This window comes from Microtus oregoni, unplaced genomic scaffold, assembly GCF_018167655.1.
Source record: "Microtus oregoni isolate MIOR12 unplaced genomic scaffold, Mior012 000025F_ref0000491, whole genome shotgun sequence".
NCBI lineage: Eukaryota > Metazoa > Chordata > Mammalia > Rodentia > Cricetidae > Microtus > Microtus oregoni.
Window position 1 is genome coordinate 18,424,648 of NW_024543084.1, and position 14,392 is coordinate 18,439,039.

Below are 14,392 nucleotides of genomic sequence, written 5' to 3' on the forward strand. Positions count from 1 at the left end.
CCAGCTGTGTGCAGAGCTCCAGCTGCTATCGCTGGCTAGTGGTCTCTGCACTCAGGGCCCATCAGCTAATCTACTGTTTCGGGAGTGTTTGTTTTGTTTTGTTTTTAGAGTGGGTGTATTTTGCTTGTTGACTCAACTGAAGACTTTGAAAACTGTTCCAGTTCAGTGGGTTTACAAGATCTTAGAGATAGGTTATTCCAGCCTTACTATTAAGGATGCAGCCAGATGTCAGATTGCCACGTGACAGAGAAGTCTGTTACATTTCCCACTGAAGGTGCCCTGACCTTGTGTTTACAGAAAGAAACCTTGTCTTAGAAGCACAGAAGTCTGGGAAATTGCTAGAGAGAGGAGTATTTTAATTCTTGCCAATCTAGTTCTCAGAGTGGCCAGTGTATGATTTTCTCATGTCATCAGCTAAATTTTGAAGGGACAAGGAGACCTTGTGATACTTGGATTTGGTGCTTGTCTCACTGTAAATACCATCAGTTTGTCTTCCCTGGCCTTCTTCGTAATGCCACAAAGTGATGTTCCTTCAGTAAGTTCTGTGGACCATGTTCCCGTTGCCCTCACAGCCCTTTATAGTGGGTGGAATTACACAGGAGAGCAGGTAGAACTTATTGAGATGAAAAACTTGGCAGCCAGAAAAGCACAGCTTTGTAGAAAGTGTCTTCTCAGAGAGGGACTCACCTTCAGGATAAGCTTCGCTGCGCAACACCTTTGAGGTCTGGGCAAATCATTTCCGAATCCTTGGATCTTTCCCTCTCGGGATGGTGACTAGTGAACATCAAGTCTTGCTGAAGTCCTTTCAGGAGCTGCTGTGCTTAGTTAGAGGTACACAGCAGGGTACTCTCTTGCTGTTCCTTCTCTCTGCACGCCAGGCCATGCCCTGCCTGTATCCTCTGCTCTTGCCTCAAGATTGAAAGGGGACAGAGAGTCACCCAGCAGGGTAAGAGAAATATGGTCAAGGAGTTCCCAGCCTAAGAGTTCAATTTATTGTTATTTAAATCCCCCTCTTTCACTAGGTGAAAATTGAAGAAATATTGGTCTTCTTTTTATTCATACTGTATTATATAAAGAAATAATATGAAATATAAAAATGAAGAGAATAAATCCTAAGCAGTCATTCAGAATTTATTAGCTCTACTTGGAAGCATTCTGGGTGTATCAGGGAAATGGATGTAAGATAGGAAGCCTAAAATTTGAACTGAAAGTAGAAGATAGTTTTAAAAAATTAAAAATGAGAAAATGAAGAGGAACCACTTAAAAAAACAAAGTTGAAATTTTGCAGAAAGGTGTTAGAGTCACTTCTGGAGTTACTGTGATTGCTTGAGAAATAAATTGACTGTTATGTCAGATCCCCCTAAATGTGTGTTTTCATGTTTCCAGCATGTTTTCATGACTGTGCTTCTGCTATTGGTACAGATAAGTTGGCTGAAGGCCCATAGCTTCAAAGGAACAACAGTATTTAGCAATCACCCCCACTGCCTTGTTTTAAGGTACTGTGCTGTAAGTAAGTTCTGCTTCAGCGGGGAATTAGTAGAAAATCATTTGAAAGAATGTCTTTCTTTTGTAGCTCGTTTTAAAGATGAACTTTTTGTTTTATGTACATATGTGCATTCCATGGGTTTAGTTCCTTTGGGGGCTGGAAGAGGACATTGTGTCCCCTGGAGCTGGAGTTAAGCACAGTTGTGAACTGCCATGTGGGTGCTAAGAACTGAACCCAGTCCCCTGAGCTGCTGAGCCATCTTCCCAGCCCTTGAAGACAGCAGCTTTTTGATAGGAACTTCAGTTGCTGACATCCAGGACGCTTAGTGGTGCAGCTTGGGTACTGAAACAGTATGGAGCCGAAGCTCGAAACCACACTCCCCTGGGTTTCATATAGGTTGTCCACCACTGACCGTGTGACCAACAGTCTGCAGAGTGGTAGGGATGCCAGCCTACAGTCCTTGTGAGAACTAAGTGACCGTGTAAGTACCTTATATGAACTGCAGTGCTTCTGGAGAGATGCAGGGTCTGCTACAGGGACACAAGACATTCAGGACTGACTAGGTAGTTATGAGTGAATAAGAATTTTTTTACATCTGGATCCTGAGATTAATCACTATAATTTTGATTTGTGACTTACTTAGCATAAATGACTGCTATGTTCTATTGAGACAAGTTTCAGTATGCTGTTTTTGGGTGGTTAAATAAGTTGATCTGCTGAGTAACATTAGAAACTTACATTAAAGCTGGGCATGGTGGCAAATGCCTTTAATCCCAGCACCTAGGAGGCAGAGGCAGGTGAATCTCTGTGAGTTTGCGGCCAGCCTGGTCTATAGAGTGAGTTCCAGGATAGCCAGAGCTACACAGAGAAACCTTGTCTTGAAAAGCCAAAAAGAAAAACAATACTAAAAAGAAAAGAAAACAATTAAAGTTTGGTAACTATCCTTAGAAGTGACTAGAGCAAGGAATGTTTGTCGGGTGCAGAAACCAAAGCTAGGGCAGGGCCTCATTGTCTGGGCCACCAGTAGCAGTTTTTGCCTTGATTTGTCCATTCTCCTTAATCATTTGCTTTTAATGCTTACAGAAAGTCGTTTTTCATTATTTGTGAGTGAATGATTGTAGGTATAACTTTGTGATATGAAATTTAAAGATTCAGTGAAACTGTTTATTGCTGGCAAAAGTTGATGTCTGACCTGTCTGACTGTTAAGTTGTTAAAATTGGTGAGGGTGGGGTCATACAAGTGTAAAGCAAAGGCTAACCAGGGTACAACATAGTTTTGTTTACTTTCTTGTGTGATGTGCAAGTGTGGGTGAACCATGTGCCATGGTTCCTGAGTGTGGAGGTCAGAGGACAACTTTAGAGTCAATTCTGGCCTTCCAGGGATTGAGCTTGTTATTAGGCCTGGCAGCAAGCTCCCTACCCACTGAACCCTCATTTTCCTAATGGCTAATGGGTTGAGGGACTCTAAACCATAAGTGGTTCGGCTACTCTATTAAGAAAGGCAAAGTGAAATTTTTATAGTAAGAGTGAAGAAAAGCAAAGAAAATATTTGGTTGTGGTTACACAGCTGTCCTGTCCTATCTCTTCAAAGATTCCCTAGCTACAGAGTTACAGGTTAGATGTAGCTGTGGTTGACAGGCTGAGCTTAGATTCTGTTTTACTGTAATGTAGGCAAGCATTTACAAGAAATAGATCAAGTCAGTTTTGCTTGTGTTTACAAGTTAGGCAAGGTTAAAGTTGCCTATGTGGTCTAAATGACTCTGTCTGCTCAGGGTGGTCTCCATTTTAAGTTACTTTCACAAGAGCAAATTCCATCTTTATTATTTTGTAAGAAAAAAATTGAAGGCAAAAGTTTGTTTAGATATTAATTTTTCTAGTGTCAGTAAAGTATGAATATTAAAATGACATGGTGAATTATCACCTTAGACTCTTCCAATTATATATTTCATAACTGAAATAATATCAGCTTGCACATTAAGTGCTATGGTCAGTTAGGTGAGTTTTTTAACTGTGCACGGTAATTTTCCTGTATGTGATATCAAATCATGCACAAAATTTAACAAGTGTGTGAGCATATTTAAATCAGAAAAATACCAGGCAAGTTGTTTCCTTTGTAAACTGCTCTGTCCAAAGCATTCTGTGTATTATCAAAATGAAAAATGACAGCACTTTGTCATCTGCTCAAATTGATACTGCACTCTTCAGGATGACAGCTGAAAAGGCCCACAGGTGCCATATAAAGAGGTGACCATGTTGTCATATTTCATTTCGGCATCCCTCTGCAAAGCTATAATTACCTAATTAGGTTGTTAATTAGGAGATTAGCATTTCACTATATTGATAGAATGCTCTTTACCAGTGTGGGGCTAGATACAGATTTGTCTGCCCTAATTTATAATCTCTTCCTGTTTTGTACTTATTTATTTGCTTAAGCTCCTTGTGTGGAGCAATTGAGTTTATCTGAGAAACAGTTTGTTTACAAGCTAATGAAGCTTTGATAACTCACTGAAGTTGCTGAGCTAAGGTATGAACAAAACTAAAGAATGGCCACAATCCCAAAGAGACTGTGAAAATTCTGAATTGATAGAACTTCTATTACCATAGGCAACAAACACATAAGAATCCAGATTGTTGGTCTAAAGCCCAAAATGCAAAATCTGAATGTGAAGTGTGACAGATGTGTGTGCCTAAACTAGGCATGGGGCTTAGCTTTAGTTGTATTGAAATGATGCACTCTTTTCATTTGTAGTTGAGAAACTGAAGCTTGCTCAGTGACTTGAGAACAAGTATATCCACTCCCTTAGTCATGAATCCGTCTTTATTTCACTTGTACCTTCTGTCCCTTGGTCTTTGCTGGGGACATTTTTTTAAACCATTCTTTAGCCCGAGTCCTTTTGGAATTTGAAGTATTTCATAGTATCCTTATATTGGTATTTGGACTATGCATTGTGTCTAACATTCTTTTTAGGGGCGGGGCGGGGGGCATCACTTCCTTTCTCAGTATAGTGCCTATAGTTTGTATCATAGGTGCCTTCCCTACTTTTCCATTTCAGAGCCTTTCTCTAAGCCAGTGGTTCTCAACCTTTAATATGATGCTTCATGTTTTGGTGACCCCCAACCATAAAATTATTTTTGTTGCTACTTCATAACTGTAATTTTGCTGCTGTTATGAGTCGTAGCATAAATAGCTGTGCTTTCTGGTAGTTGTAGGAGACCCCTGTGAAAGGATTGTTTGACCCCCAACCATGGGCTGACAACCACTGCTCTAAGCAGTAGTTTAGCTGCTGCATTTTTCTTTCTCTTTTTGAGAAATGAATACATAGGGTCTTTCTATGTAGCCCTGGGAGGCCTGGAACTCACTGTGTAGATCAGGCTGGCCTTGAACTCACAGAGATCCACTTGCTTCTTGTCTTCCAGGTTCTGAGATTAAAGGTATGTGCTGAACAGTACTCAGAAGGGTGAAGAAGCTAGGTGACAGGGCAGAAAATTTCCAGAGAGAAGTTTCTGTATGGATGAAGGTTGAGTGAATACTACTGAAGTAGTTCTGTGTGGAGGGAAAGCACTAAAGGATGGGTGGGAAGTGATGCTGCCGGGCAGACAAGGTTCAGAGTTAGGATGGAGTTCAGGAAGTCAGTGAAAGACTTTAGAATAAGTTAGGAAGCAGTTATAATAGCTTAGGTGAGAGCCTGTGGCTTGCTTAAGTTATTGAAATAATGAGAAGCGGATGAGTTCTTGAGAGAAAAGAGCTAGATTGCACAGGATTCTGATTAAATGCCTTTGGGATCCATGGAAAGGAAGGAGTAAAGACTCCTTTTTCCAAATGTACAAATTGACACAGTCAATGTCAAAGTGTATCAATAGATACAAGGCCAAAGTCTTATTTCCATTTTAACTCCAAGGAAACAACACTAGTAGCTAATTTTCTTAAAATGCTATTTGCTAATATCTGAGAAGGATATGAACTTTGGAATATTGGACTGGAGCCCTGTAGTGGGCAGCAACTTTTTGAGACTGGGAGGAGCTGAGATCTAGAGAAACCGCACTTTTTCTCAGCTTCTGGTTGTTGGGATCCCATGCACAGCCTTTGCGTTTTCCTCATGACACTTTACCCTTCTTGTTTCTTGTCATCTGACTTATCCCAAACCAGATTTCTCCTGGACTGCTGACCGAGGCAGTGTATCACCTCTCTGACTTCTCAGGCCAGAGTGCTGATGCTCTTACACATGGGCATTTTTCTTGAAAGTCAGATGTGCTGCTGGACTTGGGCATTGGGATTAGTCTACCTCAGCTAGAAACTGGATGTGCTCCCTCCACACTGATATATTTCACAGTTCTCTTCCTCCAGGGAAGAAGACTTGGAGCCTTGTGTTTCTGTCCAAGTGATTTCCTACCTGCTTGCTGGCACCAACTCATTTTACAGGTTAAGGTTTTGGTTATTCTTGTTAGTTCAACACAGAGAAGAACATCATTGATACTTTTAGGTTAGAGTCACTGGAACCAGAAAAGGTCTTGGATGTTGTCTTATGGTTTCTGTCCATCTGAAGAGACACTATGACCACAACTCTTGTAAGGAAAACCTTTCATTGGGGCTGGTTTGCAGTTCAGAGGTTTAGTCCATTATGATTGTTGAGGCAGGAAGCATGGCAGCCGACAGGCAGACATAGTGATCGACAGGCCTCGGGAAGTGAGAGAGAAAGAGAGACAGACACAATGGGTCTGGCTTGAGTTTCAGAAACCTCAAAGCCCATCTTCAGTGACACAAGTTCTCTAACAAGGACACACCTACTCCAATAAGGCCACACCTAATAGCGCCACTGCCTATGAGCCTGTAGGGAGCCATTTTTATTCAAACCACCACAGAAGTAGTATGGATTCTAGCCTTCCTTGTCTGTACTCCTTTTCTTTTTTATTGGGATATGTATGAGTCACATACCATAGCATTCACCCTTTCTAGGGTACAATTCATATATATTTGCAAAGCTTTTTGTTCATTACCACTGTCTGTTTAGAACAGCCAGACCCCAGTCGTGTGTCATTCTCCCCTGTCCTGTATCCTGTCCCCACTTCTCTCCCTCTACTCCTGACATTTACTGCTCTGATTTGCATCTCTATGGTTTTGCTTCTTGTCAGCCTTTTATAGAAATAGAGTTGTAATCTGTGGCTTTCCTTTCTCACCGTATGTGTGTGCCACCTCTTGTTTATCCTTTCACCAGTTGGCCTTTTTGATTATTATGCTGTTTTGCATATGTGTGAACAAACTTGTATGTGAACATGTATGTTCAGTTCTCTAGGGTGCATGTTGAGCCTACTGCTCACATGGTAACTCTGTGAGGCTCTGCCCAGTTGTCTCCCATAGTGATTGTACCATGCTTACACTCCCAGCATATCTTTACGAGGCTCTATTGTACAGTGGTGGAAGCCAAAAAAGGTTCGTTGTGATTTCCTCACAAGGACGATCCACTGGGAACTTCTTTCTTACAGGGAACAGTGTGAGCTTCCAAGCCTGTGAAGAGAGGAACTCTTAGAATTTAGAAGTTTATGTAGCATGCTTGAATACAGGTAGAGTGTATGTGTGTGTGTGTACACATGTGAGTCTGTGTGTATGTGCATGTGTGCGTGTGTCAGTCTGCCTGTCTGCCTCTTACTCTGTCTCAGTCTCTCTGTGTGTGTGTGTTTGTGTGTGTCTAATACAGCTTCTGGGTTTTCTTCGTAGGGCTTCATGCTTGTGAGCCTGTATTTATTCTGTTGCTGTTGTTGTTTCTTGGGCTTTCTTGCCGTACACATTCCCTGGTCAAGCTCATTCACTTATGACTTCATCTGTCACATGTATGTTGATGTCTTTCAGATTTTCTCAGTTTTCTCCAGAGCTACAGGTGTGTCTCCCTCCTACCCCCAGTGGTTTAGCTGTATAGCTCAAATTGGTCTCAAACATGTGACGTTCCTGCCTCTGCCTCCAAAGAACTAGTATTACAAGTGTAATTTGGGTCTTGCTGATGTCTTTGGGTAGTCCATTTTCAAGTTCATTGTGTCTAAAATTAATTCGTTATCTGCACCTCCACCCCCATGTGTTAACCTGCTCCTGTTAAAACTCATTTAAAAAGTTTGTGTATCACATACATAGAGGTCAGAAAACAACTTTCAAGTGTCAGTTCTGTGTTATGTGGGCTCTGGGGATCAAACTCAGATGAGTCTTGGCAGAAAGCGTCTTTACCTGCTAAGGCATTTCTGTGACCTGTGTTTCATTGCTGACAGTGTAAATGTTCCCTTCTGCATTCACTCAATACCAAGTTCTCCTTTTTATCTCTGGAATGGTTCCTGAGTTTACGAAAGCATCTTGTGGCTTCACTTGAGACTTCAACCTCTCTTCCTTGGGCTGTTGTCACAGATTCACCGCAGTCTTCTGCCTTGTCCATTAGATGAATCTTCTGTGTAATGTGATACCCTAGCAGTCTTTGAAATGCTAATTTAATCAGCAACTTTGAACTCTGTGTAGGTTTAGTTAATAAATACATGGTCTGCTATTTCTTGCTTTAGTACAGACTGTATTGAAGGTTGCTGCTTGTCCTATTAACTATTCCATCTTCTTTCTCATTGTTGCAGATTCATCATAAACCAGGGAATAATAGCAACAGTAATAATAGGCATCTGGGTAGTGCCTGTCATGGGCCAGGCAGTATCATAAGTACATAACATTCATTTATTTAGTCAGTCTTTCCCATTCTGTGTAGCCATCAAAATGATTCCCATTTCCAGATGAGGTAATAACCATAGGGGTTGTTATTCTCCATAGACCCTATAGTGAGTGCCAAATCCAGATTTGGACCTAAGCAGCTTTATACTTGATTGTTCTCAGCCCCTCAGACCTGCCTCCTGTTGACTCCCCCCCCCCCTTTCCTTGAGTTGTCTCACTATAAGGATCCTGTCTTTGATTCCATACCATCCATGGAAAGGGGGATTTTATTGCAAACTTTCTGATCAAGGAGCCAGCATTACAGAGCAGTGTCAGCTCTTTTGCGACTGCTCTTCAGGTGGGTAAATTGAAGTGATGACTTTCATTGTCTTGGTCACACTTATGTCTTGGGAAGCCTTGTGTGAGCAGCCAATTTCACTTAGCCATCTGTTCGTTATGATTCTGTAGCACACTATAGAAATCCAGTGTGGCTGTCAAGCTTTATGGTGACCATTTATATTCTTGTGTTTTCTCCACTGTCTGAATTTCCCCTTATGGATGAGGACTGCAGCTGAGCACTTGTTACCCTGATTCCCTGTGTGGGAGGCACAGACAGATGTTTGTGGCTTAGTGTGCACAGTAGGTTCAAGAGTGTGGTAAGTAGACTTAGGGAAAGAATGTGTGGTTTCACGGCAGAGTGCTGGAGCCAGCCTACCGGGGCTTTATCATGGCTCTACCTCTTCTTGTGTGGCTTTTGGCAAGTCTGCCTGTTTATTGATCTGTGGAACATAGATAGTAGTAGAATCTACGTCATAGTTTTGTGAACAAGAGAAGTGACTTGTCCAAACCATACAGTTGGGGCTCTGGTAGTTGGGGAACTGGAATTCACGTTTCCTCTGTGGTTCACACATGCCACAGTGCTCATCTGGAGGTCAGAGGACAACTTGAGGGAGTCATCTCTTTCAACCATGTCAGTCTTGGTGGCAAGTGCCTTTGCTTGCTAAGCCATCTTGCTGACTCCAGAGAGATCCCTTTAATGTGTGTTAGATCATAACTCTCCATTGCCTCCTCATTTTTCTTAGAGTATCTGTAAGGATTTGTCCTACTTTTCTAGCTCTTACCCCATGCTGCTTGTCCCTCTTGCAGGACTCCAGCGTACTTGAATTGTGGCAGGCATGTGCCAACAGCCTTAGCTTGGCAACTCTTTTTCCTCAGTGTTCATATGTACATGGCTTTCCCTTGTCAGAAACTCCGCAATGAACCACTCTGGTGCTATTTTGTTTGCAGTGGCAGTCTAGTACTCCATCTAGTGTGGCTTGCACCTGTGCTGTGCTCCACAGTGCTTCTAGCTGCTGTAGTATACATGCTTTGTTTGTTAGAACATGAGCTCCATGAACGCAGGACTGTGGGTATATGTGCACACTGTGTGTTCTGTATCTAGAGGAGTGCCTGACAGATGTTGACCTACAGTGCATAGTTGCTGAATGTACCCATTCAGTACTTAGTGACTATTATGGATGGATTCATTACTTAGAGATAGACAGGCCATGCAGTGCAGTACAGTGGAAATTTAAAGGAACAGCTAACGTGGGACTCATTAGAAAGTTCCTGAAAGATTTGACCATGGAGCTGGATTTTTGAATAATGAGTAAGAGGCACCCAAGTAAAGAAAGGCAGGCAGGCTTTAATTAAAAAAAAAAAAAGAAGTGTATGTGTGTTTATGGATGTTCACTTGTATGTAAAGAATGTTGGGTATTTTCTTATCTTTTGAGATAGAGTGATGATTCTCAGCCTGTGGATGGAAACCCCTTTTGGGGTCAAACCGCCCTTTCACAGAGGTCACCTAAGACCACCGGAAAACACAGATATTTACATTCTGATTCATAGCAGTAGCAAAATTACAGTTATGAAGTAACAATGAAAATGATTTTATGGTTGGGGGTCACCACAGCATTAGGAACTGTACTAAAGGGACATGGCATTAGAAAGATTGAGAGTCACTTTGATAGAGTCTTTCTCACTGAACCTGGGGCTCACAGATTCGGCTGTATTGGCATGCCAGCAGTCCATGTAAATCCTCATGATTCTGCTGTGCTCCCTCCTCCCCCAAGTGCTAAGATTACAGGCGTGCTCCCAGGTCTTTATTCTTTCATGACTATTAAAGTACTTTATCAGCCAAGCAGACAGGCAGATGGGCTTTGTAGAAAAAGGATGAGGAAATGCAACTTGTGATTTTTGTTTGTTTGTTTGTTTTGTTTATAATGGTCTCCGGCAGTCCAAGTGCTGTGAACTTGCTAAGTGCCAATGGTGCCCTTGAACATCTGATCCTTTGGTATTCACCACCCAAGTACCATGATTATAGGCATGCACTACTGTGTCTGATTTATGCAGTGTGAGGATCAAACCAGCATTTTATGCAGGAAAGTGATCACTTACCCATTGATTGACGTACCCAGCCTGGCTTTTTTTTTTTTAAGACTGGTTCTCACTGTGTATCCCTGGCTGTCCTGGAACTCTTTACATAGACTGGACTTGGGCCTTGAACTCGCAGAGAGATCTGCCTTCCTCTATCTCCCTAGTGTTTGGCTTAAAGGGATACACCACTATGCCTGACTTGCAGTTTACTATAATAGTGATTTGAGCTCTGGGTCTTCCTAGTATATTAATCTATCAGAACACAGATAGTAGGAATTGTTTAGATTGCAGAAGTTTTGAGTTTAGATTTTAGTAGCAAAGTTCTTTGGTTTAGTAAGAAATGATTCTAAGGGAATTAGAAGTGACCACAGATGTCTTTTCGAGTCACAAATTAAGGTTTCTTGGCCTCAGCATTGTTGATACTGACATTTTGATGCTACAGTTCTTTGTGGTGGGTGTTTCCCTGTGTACTGTGGCATGATTGGCCATTCCCTTGTTAGTAGCACCCATCCCCAGTGTGACAGCCATAGATAGGGTTGGCAATTGCCAGATGTCTGAAACCGTTGCCACTGTTGTGTCTTCAGCAGGTGATTTAAGAAGAGGGAGATTGACACCTTCATAAAACAACCACTTTACTGAATCAAGAGTTGCATCAGTTTGGAGCAGATAGTTCCTTAGAAATGATGTCCCTACAGCTAAATACTGAAGGCAGAAATAAGGTGCCTGTGAAACCATGCGGGCCCTAAGACTCGGAGAAGAGTTTGCGGGGGTGAGATACTTGTGTTGGACTGAAGGGAAGTTTTGGCTGTGTAGGAGAAGAGCAGATCTCATAACCAGGAGCTACATCATCACCCTTTAAAGACCAGAAAATACACAGAGTTATTGAGAGTTGCAGGAGGTGGAGGGGAGAAGGGCTGATAGTGGAACCAGGTTGTAGAGAGAGCTCTCTGTGCTTTACATTTGTGTTTACTGCATGACTTAAAGCAGTACAAGCTTAGGACTCTCAGAGACAGGAGGCAGGCTCCAGCTGGGTTCCTCCACAAGATCTCAGAGTTGAAATGAAGCTGCGAGCTGGTGGTGAGTTTCTGAGCAGCTTAGGTTGTTGGTAGGCTGTGTTCCTCACAGCTTCTAACTAATGGCCAAGACAGTCTCAGTGTTGAGCTCGTGGTCCTTGCTGCATCACTGCTTGCTTCAAGGCCCTTGGGAGTCTCTTTCGTTGACCATTTTTGTCTTCACTTGACTGAGAGGTCTTACGTGACAGAATGTTACTGAGGAATTGTGCCTTTTACACCTTTGTCATGTTCTGTTGACTGTCACCTGTAAGGTCAAGAAAAGGGGGTAGCTATACAATAAAGAGGGTGGGTGATGCCAAGAGACCAGACTTTATGCAGCTGTCTCTCCCATAAACCCCCTGCTCCATAAGTGCAGTGATCAAGTCTGCTGTTTCTCTCTAGTCTCTATCTCTGGTGCCTGACACATAGTAAGTGCTTTGTAGCCCTCATCAGATGAGTAATGTCTGTGAGGGAGTACTTGGGAGGCAGATGAACACTGCTTACAGCTTAAGCCCTTAACCAGTGATTTCATGTTGAGAACAGTCTAGCTGCTTTGACATTACTTGTATCTTCATTCTAGATAAAACTATAAACATTTTAACCTGAAATCTTAATGTAAAACCTGAAAGTATTTATTTCTACAACTGCCAATCAAACCTATTATGCCAGAGTGATAACACCCATTAGAAAAAATAATTTAGGGCTACATTGCAGCAAACGGATAGATTTCTTGTAACCACTGAAATTATTGTCAGATTTGGAGCTTTGAGTGGGAGGTTAGGTTGTCTGAAGTTCTACTGCTGTTGCCGGTAACTTAACGTTATTTCAGGACCTGGAAGTGATGTTTTATAACAGGGGAGGAGTAATACTGTAGTCTGACCTGGGCTTGGAGCTTCATATATGGTTATACATTAATTATTACTTAGTGATTATTGTTTACATTCTTTGTACTTGTTGTCAGGAACATCTGTAGGCAGAATTTCGATTTTGAGTTGTCCCTTGAGAAAGAATAGCACCAAGGCCAGTTTTTCTCCAGATTGATACTGGGGTTTAAGAAAATCCCTGTATGCTCTGGGAAACTGAACCCCACAAAAACAAGCATTGCACATTTTTCTTAATTATCAATTTTAGTAGTGTTTTCTTTTTCTGAAAATGTATTATTTTAATCATGAAACATGAGATGGTAGTATGTGCATAGGAATGCTGGCGCCAGAAGAAACTAGAATTGGCTGGAGCTGGAGCAATTGTAAGCTACCTATGTGCTGGGAGCAGAACTCAGATCCTCTGGACAAGCAGTTTGTGCTCTTAACCACTGTGGGTTTTTTTTTTTTGTTTGTTTGTTTTTGTTTTTGTTTAGAAATACTGCCTAGACTGGCCTTGAACCTGTGTGGCTGAAGGTTATTGAACTTCTGGTCCTACTGCCACTACTTCCCAAGTTGCAGAAACTACAGACCTTGCCACTAGACCTTGTTCTAGTGATGTATATATATTTTTTCTTTTAAAACAAAGAGGTGTAGTTTAATCATAGGATAGACTGTAACTAATGAGTTTTAAAAACAAATTTCTTAGCTATGGTGGTGACTCAGCTTTAATCCCTGCACTCATGAGGCAGAGGCAGGAGGATCTCTGAGTTAGAGGCAAGTCTGGTCTACAGAGTGTGTTCCAGGATGGCCAGGGCTGCACAGAGAAACCCTTTCTTGAAAACAAAACAAATCAAACAAACAACAACAAAACATAACAAATTTCTTAGGGCTCTGTAGAAGTGTTTGCTTAGCATGCAGTGTGAATTCAGATCCCCAGAACATATATCAAAGTTGGGTGCATGATGTACACCTATAATATCAGCACTAGGGTCATTGAAGGTGGATCCCTGAAGCTCATTGGCCAGACAGCCTAGCTGATTTGTTGCACTTTAGGTTCAGAGAGAGACTCTGTCTCAAAAAATAGAGTGGAGAGTGACTGAAGAAAACAGTACCAGCTGTAACCTCCGCAGAGACACATTCAGGCACCTACACATACAGGTGTGCATACCTACATGAACATGTCTATATAACACATGGGTTTTCTTTTGATGATGATTTGGAAATATTCCAAAGCCAGTCATCTAGAGGTCAAGATTTTGAAATTTCATACAATTATTTCAACTACATTTGATCAGTGCAAATCGTAGTGCAAACCCAGATTTACCAAACCAAGATGGTCAGTGTAGCCTAGTCTGGCTGTTAGATGATAAGTGATCAGTACTGCTCACAGCAGTACTGGGTCATCTATCACTATCCTCCTTGTATTTCTGCCTAAGCAAAGCCCAGCCATCCTTAAAATACTACCACTTCCTCTCTGGGACTTTTCTGTTTCTTGGAAAGCATATTCATTTAGTATTGGTATATACATTGTATTGTGTTTCTTTTCTGTTTGTGTGGAAGAGCCCCTATGTGGACATGGGTCTGTGGAGGAACAGCACACTCTTAGAGATTCCTAGTCTCACTGTAAGATGATGGTTAGTGAGTGAATCTCATTCAAAAGAACATGCAAGCATTCTCCCCCCCCTTTTTTTTAAATCTTAAAGTATTTTTACTCAAAGTGTGGAAGTAGAAATGGAGGAGGATAAAATAAGCTCCAAATATGTGTTCTCACTATTACTGTTCACTGGAGTTAGGCATAGTCATGTGGAGAAGCTTTGAACGCCCAGAACCACTTTTAAAAGCCATTTTTACTAGTCTAAAAAATACAGAAAGGTTTAATTTAGAGTTACATTGGAGAAAGTGAGAG

The 14,392-nt window shown here is 41.7% G+C and overlaps 1 protein-coding gene across 8 annotated transcripts in view; it reads left to right on the forward strand.

The window, feature by feature from the left end:
• Mapkap1 (MAPK associated protein 1) overlaps positions 1 to 14,392 on the forward strand; it is a 254,905-nt gene that overhangs the window by 29,430 nt on the left and 211,083 nt on the right. Inside the window, exon 1 of one of the 8 annotated variants that reach the window (XM_041674610.1) lies at positions 5,857 to 5,906. The exons of the other annotated variants lie outside the window; for them this stretch is intronic. The gene's annotated coding sequence lies outside the window, so the exon portion shown is untranslated. Of the gene's footprint in view, positions 1 to 5,856; positions 5,907 to 14,392 lie in introns of those variants that run through there. 8 annotated transcript variants of the gene reach the window in all.